Genomic DNA, 7,604 nt, shown 5'->3' on the forward strand with positions numbered 1-7,604 from the left:
TGGTAGAAGGAGATGGTTTCTCAGCCTTTACCTCATAAAGAAAGTCAGAGGTATGTGTACTTCCTGAAACATGGTTAGTCCTATCTGACTCTATAAAATCAATCTTGAGAGGTAAAACACCACCACCAGACATGCAATCAATATCACTCTCAGATTCACTCTCAGCATCAAATTCAGACATATGATCAAGTACAATTTCAGACTCAATGCATGAAGAGTGAGAAGCATGCAGATTAGAATAAAGATCAGTCATGTATTCATCAACAACATGGTCAATTATTTCAGCACGAAATACAGAAAGATCTTCAGATGGGTATTTCATAGCATCCAGAATATTAAAATGAACAGTTATATCACCAAATTCCATGGATAGTGTGCCTGCATATACATCTATCTTAGTTCTAGCAGTTTTCATAAACGGTCTGCCTAGAATGATGGGAACTGATCCTTGAGAAAATCCATCTTCCATATTCAAGATATAAAAATCAACAGGGAAAATCAGTTCACCAACTCTAACTAAGACATCTTCTATGAAACCAACAGGATAGGCAACACTTCTATTAGCTAAATGAATTACCACATCAGTTGACTGCAAGGGACCTAGAGATAGAGAATTAAAAATCAACAGAGGCATAACACTAACAGAGGCTCCTAAATCTAGCATGGCATTGTCAAACTTACTATTCCCTATAATACAAGGAATGCTGAATGTACCTGGATCTTTGCATTTTTCAGGAATTTGAGGAACAGATTTACCAATCAATGCAGAGACATTTCTGCCCATGCTAATTCTTTCACTTCCTTTAAGCTTCCGCTTATTAGTGCACAGCTCCTTCAAGAATTTGGCATATCTTGGAATTTTCTTTATTGCATCCAACAGAGGTATGTTTACCTCTACTTTTCTAAACGTTTCCAAGATCTCTTTCTCTGCCTCTTCCATTTTTTTGTTGGAAACTGCTCTTGGAGGGAATGGAAGAGGGGGAATGTGCTGCTTCTGCAAATCAGAATTACCTGTGGAAGAAGATTCACCTGCACAGAAATTGTTAGGTAAATTTTTGTCATCACCTTTTTCTGGAGTAGAGTGAAGTTTGGCAAGTTCATTTGCAGATGAGGAAGGTGCTATGGGTTGAGGTCCTTGACACTGCTTTCCCGACCTCAATGAAATGGCACTGACAGTTTTGGGATTTTGGACAGCTTAAGAAGGCAGCTTGTCAGAATTCTGGGACTGTTGTTGATTCAATTGGGTAGCCAATTGTCCCATCTGATTGGTTAAGCTCTGAATGGAGGCTCTGGTCTCTTGCTGAAACTGCATGTTCTGCATAGTCATTTGCCTCACAAGTTCTTCGAGGGAAGGTTGTGGAGGGGCCTCAACTGTTGGTTGTTTCTGGGGTTGTTGCTGTTGTTGGATTGGTGGAGGAATGTATGGTCTGCTTGGGCCAACAGCATTTTGGAAGGAAGGAGCAGGCTACTGTTGTTGTTGCTGAGGGCTGGACCATCTGAGGTTAGGGTGATTCCTCCATCCAGGGTTGTATCTATTGCTGGAGAGGTCATAATTGCTTTGTTATGGTTGATTTTGCTGCTGTGGTTGGGGAGGTCTATTGTAAATATTTGCAGCATAAGCTTCAGGCTGCTCAATTGCTCCAGGTTGCTGCATGGAAGGGCAAAGGTCTGTATGGTGGTCAGCAGAGGAGCACAAACCACAAACCCTTGCGACAGTTACAAATTTCTGATTCAAGGCCAGCTGGGTTACCAAGTTAACCAATGCATCCAGTTTGCCTTCAAGCTTCTTAGTTTCAGATGATGCAGATGGGTTTGTAGCTACCTCATGCACTCCTCTAATGACTATGGCATCATTTCTGGCGCTAAACTGCTGGGAGTTGGAGGCCATCTTCTCAATTAAATTTCTGGCTTCAGCAGGAGTCATGTCTCCAAGGGCTCCACCACTGGCAGCATCTATCATACTTCTCTCCATATTACTGAGTCCTTCATAAAAATATTGGAGAAGAAGCTGTTCTGAAATCTGATGGTGGGGGCAACTGGCACATAGTTTCTTAAATCTCTCCCAGTACTCATACAGGCTCTCTCCACTGAGTTGTCTAATACCTGAGATATCCTTCCTGATGGCTATGGTCCTGGAAGCAGGGAAAATTTTTTCTAAGAATACTCTCTTAAGGTCATCCCAGCTCGTGATGGACCTTGGAGCAAGGTAATACAGCCAGTCCTTTGCCACTCCCTCTAATGAATGAGGAAAAGCCTTCAGAAATATGTGATCCTCTTGGACATCTGGGGGTTTCATGGTGGAGCAGATAATGTGAAATTCTTTCAAATGTTTGTGCGGGTCTTCACCTGCAAGGCCATGAAACTTTGGAAGCAAATGAATCAGTCCAGTTTTAAGAACATATGGGACATCCTCATCAGGGTATTGGATGCACAAGCTTTCATAGGTGAAATCAGGTGCAGCCATTTCCCTTAGAGTCCTCTCACGAGGTGGAGGTTGGGCCATGTTCTCAGAATGTGCAAAATCAGAATGCTCAAATTATAATGCTCAAGATCAGGATGTTCAAAATCACCAATAACAGAATGCACAGATTCACCAGTTATGGAATGCTCAGAATGATCAAAAGGTATAAAATGATGCCTAACTAATCTATGAAATGTCCTATCCATGGCGTAGGAAATTTTTTTTTACCCCAAATGCATATATAATAATTGCGATTCTGATAACCGGAGCAAAGTTATGGCCGTTTGAAGTTTTGACAAACACAAAATTTGCTAGTTTTTTGGAACTTTCAAATTTGACCAAACTAAAGGCTCTGGCTATTTTTCTCACAAAATATGGATTAAAAGAAGTTACCACAAAAAAATTCAGCCAAAAATAACAACCCTAGCTACTCAAACAAAAAATCTCAAATAATTCAGCATGGGTGGTCGCTAAAATCCATCTCTAATTGATTTCTACCACTACTCTGTTTTTGCCGCAAGCACAATCTTCACAGCGAAACACCCAAGACTGAAATAGGGGAAACGCTTAATGGGAAAACTGAAACAGAACACACATTAAACAAAATACCAGGACACTAAACAACACTAACACACATACTAACACAATACTAACAATTTAAACATAAAACACGAAAGGATTAAACACACAACACTAGCTAGCTATTATGAACCTTTGGACACTGCTCCCCGGCAACGGCGCCAAATTTGATCGAGGCCGTACCCGAATCAAATAAACATGAAAATGCAGTAACTAGGAAGTGATCCTAGGTCGTTTCCCAACGAGCAGTGACAAACCAAATGTTCATAATATACTTACAGTAACAGTAACGATTGGGGGGGGGGGTTTGGTTGTTTGGTAATTAAAGAGCAGAATAAGTAAACTGGAATACGAAACTACTAATATTAAAACGGGTTGTTTCCTCTGATTCAGAAGCCATTCTCTTATCCTGGGTTATGGAGAATTCGTCCCTAACAGTCAACCACTTAATCCAACCCTATTTCAATTTACTAAGCGAAAATCAACTTAGGGTTTTCAATACGTGATTAGGCACCACATACACCAGTTAGCCCTTCGTCCATTAAGCATGAACGCAAGTTAGGCTCAGAGGCAATTAATCGAACACGAAGCGTGCACTGATTAATATTCACGAAATTGGGATAACTGGTGAAGGGAAACTGCCAGGAAACCACATTACAAGTGAAACCTCAAAGAGAGTTGGGCTTCGTCCTCAAAAGGAAACAACACCAAAAATCTAGCCTTGCATGGATTCAAACAGAAAACACAAATGAAACATGAAACAGAAACATAAATAAACAGAAACGTAAATGAACAGAAACGTAAATGAATAGAAACGTAAATGAAAGTAGAAGAAGAAGCACGAATGAACTCGTAATTAGAAGCAGAAAACGGAAATTTGCATTAAGAACGAAAATTGTAACAAGGGAACAAAAAAACGTGAAAACCTAAAACCAAAGCTCTAAATAATGAAAATAGCATAACAGAATGCCCTGCATGAATCCCAAGGCAGCTATTTAAAAAGAGTCACTCAAAGTCACTGGGCCTTATTACAATACTCTGGCCCAAAACGAAATAAACACTGAACAACATAAAATAAAATTGCGAAATTTCATAATTAGAAATTAACTAAGGTAAGCACTGCTTTATTTTCCCTCTTCAAGTCCATAACCAAAATCCGGATTAAGCCCAATGTTTCATTAATTCCTGAAATTAGATTAAAAACATCAAATTAGCTAAATGAGCCCAAATAATAAAACTGCCTGATTAATTGACAATTAAGACCAATCAGTAATTAAAATGGTGCAAAAAGGGTTTAGAAAATAGAAGAAAATGATGGCACATCATATTCCAGTTTACTTGTTCTGCTCCTTAAATCACAAAACAAACAATCCCCCCCAATCGTTACTGTTACTGCAAGTATATTATGAACATTTGGTTTATCATTGCTCGTTGGGAAACGACCTAGGATCACTTCCTAGTTACTGCATTATCATGTTTATTTGATTCGGGTACGGCCTCGATCACTCGCTAAGCGAGATGTCCCTCTCTTGCCAGGCTCAGCGCACGACTAGTGTCAAGCCCAAATCCACTTACTCGCGCTAAGCGCGACGGTGGTGCTAAGCGCGACATCGCGATTTCAGAGCCTATTTAAAGCCTGATTTGTCATAATTAAAGGACCCAATACCTTTACCAGAGCTGCACATTTGGCACAAAATTCGAGAAGAGTGCTTTGGAGGCAGCAGAGAGGCAACAACTAAGCAAGGAAGCTAGGGTTCATCACTTTGAGAGATTAGAAAGTGTTTGAGTGATTGTAAGTCCCAAGAAGAGGAGGAAAGATCCCCCTTCCTGTGTAAGCAACAATTGCTCTGTACTTTCTGCCTCACTTGTATTAGGGTTCCTTGTATGGCTGGCTAAAAACCCTAGTTGGGGATTTCTAATGAATAGTTGATGTAATTACTTTTCATATCTAATTAGTTGTGTTTTGTGTGTTCAATGCTTCTTTCAATGCTTAATTACTGCATGCTCTTGGTCTGATCAGCCACTTGTGTGTACTGTTAGGTGACTTTAGCATTGGGAAATGTACTGTTGCCTTAGAACTTGATAGAAGCAGGGCTAAATAACTGCATTACCAGGAATGGATTGCGGGGTTTTAGTTTTCTTATTATGTTGTGCTGATAATGCTATTTAAGTTAAGCCTAGTCCAACAAGAGGGATCTGAGATGGAGCTTGGGTTAAAGTAGACTAAACTTATGAGGGATTGAGGTTTAGTACTTTAGGCTTTGGCATAGAACACAAGAACATAATCAATTAGAGAAATATCTTCATATGCATCAACTCGTTTGTTAGAAAGACCCAACGCTTTTTACCTATTGCTGTCAACTTTTAATTACTGCATTTACTACTTTTAACATAGAATCTAGTTTACTTTTGTTTATATCTCAATTATCAATGTTGTTCACGCAATGCCCTATTTCTGAATAAAACTCTGTCTAATAAGCAAGTTCCCTAGGTTTGATACTCGGATCACTCCGTTTTAATTTTAAATACTTGGCGACCTGGTGCGCTTGCCGGTATATCACTTCCCCTTTGATATAAGTGTTTGTAAATTTAAGAAAAAGTAACTTTGTGGGGAAATGAACAGGTGCCTACCTTGCAACAACACAATTCCCACACCTACACCAAAGGCATCACACTCATCACCTTCTCTCATCCTTAGAATGGGTGCCTTGGTGAGTTCTTCTTTAGCAAAGCAAAGGCTTGCTCTTCTCTCTCTCCCCATGTGAATGCCATATTCTTCTTCACCAACTCATTGAGTGGCGAAGCAAGTGTAGAGAAATTAGGAACAAACCTTCTATAGAAACTTGCCAACCCATGGAAGCTCCTAATATCTCCTACACTTTTTGGGGTGGGCCACTCTTGGATGGCCTTGATTTTCTCAAGGTCCACATGGACCCCATTTTTGCTAACCACAAAACCTAAGAAGACTACACTATCGACACAAAAGGTGCATTTATCTATATTAGCAAAGAGAGTGTGCTTCCTAAGAACTAAAAGAACTTGCCTTAGATGTCCTAAGTGATCATCTAGGTCCCTACTATAAACTAAGATATCACTGAAATAAATAACTATAAACCTACCTATTAACTCCCTTAGGACATGATTCATTAGCCTCATGAAGCTGCTTGGTGCATTAGTGAGCCCAAAAGGCACCACTAGCTACACATACAACCCAAACTTGGTCTTGAAAGCGGCTTTCCACTCATCACCTTCTCTCATCCTTATTTGGTGATAACCACTGTTAAGATTAATTTTGGAAAATATATTTGCACCATGCAACTCATCAAGCATATCATCAAGCCTTGGAATGGTGTGCCTATACTTCAAAGTTATGTTGTTGATGGCCCTACAATCTGTACACATTCTCCACTTACCATCCTTCTTTGCACCAACAACACATGCACAACACAAAGACTTAGGCTCTCTTGGACCCAACCCTTCTCCAAAAATTCCTTAAATTGGGATTCAATCTCCTTGGTCTCTTGAGGATTAGTCCTATAAGTTGGCCTATTAGGAAGGCTTGTTCGTGGGACTAAGTCTATTTTATTCTATTCCCCCTAAAAGGAGGTAACCCAGGGGGTATCTCTTTGGGAAATACATCACCAAATTCTTGTAAGAGTTCTTGGACCTTTAGGGGATGGTCTTAAGTGGGGGAATTGTGGAAGTGCTAAGGGAAGTCACCCTTGAAAGGAGAAGGTAGAAAGATTGCTTGAGAAGAAGAGCTCTCTTAATATCTCCTTTTGTTGCAAAATTACTATTTTTTTTTCTTTTTTTCTTCTAACTTTTCCTCATTGATCACTCCCCACTGTAGTTACTTTTTGTGCATTTATGTCTCAGGGAAATTTCAATGCGGACTTTAACCGGAAAGTGCACCAGATCATCAAGTTTTTTAAAATTAAAATGGATGAATCCGAGTATCGAACTTAGGGAACTAATGTCAGCCTAATTAAGTTCAGAATTGAAGCATTGTTGAGAGAACATGTATAGACTAACTTAAACTTGAGTTTCATCCATAGATCCCTCATGTAAGACTAGACTCAGCTCAAGTAGCTTACTAAAGTTTTAGCTTAATTTAGCCTAAGCTTCATCTGCAGATCTCTCATGTAAGACTAGGCCTAAACTAAACAACATTATTGTAACAGCATAATTAAAACCAAAACATAACCCACAGATCCCTCATGTAAGATTAAGTTTCGATCTTGCTTCAATCAAGTTCTAAGGCAACAGTACATTTCCCAATGCTAAAATCACCTAACTGTGCACACAAGTGGGTGATCATACCAAAAGCATACAACATTAAGCATTAAAGGAAGCATACAATTAGATATTAGGTATTTACATCAGCTGTTCATTAGAATCCCCAACTAGGGTGTTTAGCAGCCATTACAAAGTGTCGCAACCTACCTTTCGGCAGGAGGGCGACGCAAGACTCACGGGTGCATCTTCCAAGGAAGGAAAATGCACGGAGTCGCCACCAACGTTTATTTGAGGAAAACGTCGGAAAAACCGGAAAAGGCGTGGTCTA

General features: G+C 39.8%; 1 non-coding gene across 1 annotated transcript; it reads left to right on the forward strand.

The window, feature by feature from the left end:
* Window positions 1–2,018: 2,018 nt before the first annotated feature.
* LOC114404695 lies at window positions 2,019–2,125 on the forward strand. Its single transcript, XR_003665113.1, has one exon. It is a non-coding gene; the product is annotated as a small nucleolar RNA R71 (small nucleolar RNA).
* Window positions 2,126–7,604: the final 5,479 nt, after the last annotated feature.

The sequence above is a fragment of the Glycine soja genome, chromosome 2 (assembly GCF_004193775.1).
Source record: "Glycine soja cultivar W05 chromosome 2, ASM419377v2, whole genome shotgun sequence".
In the NCBI taxonomy this organism is placed as follows: domain Eukaryota; kingdom Viridiplantae; phylum Streptophyta; class Magnoliopsida; order Fabales; family Fabaceae; genus Glycine; species Glycine soja.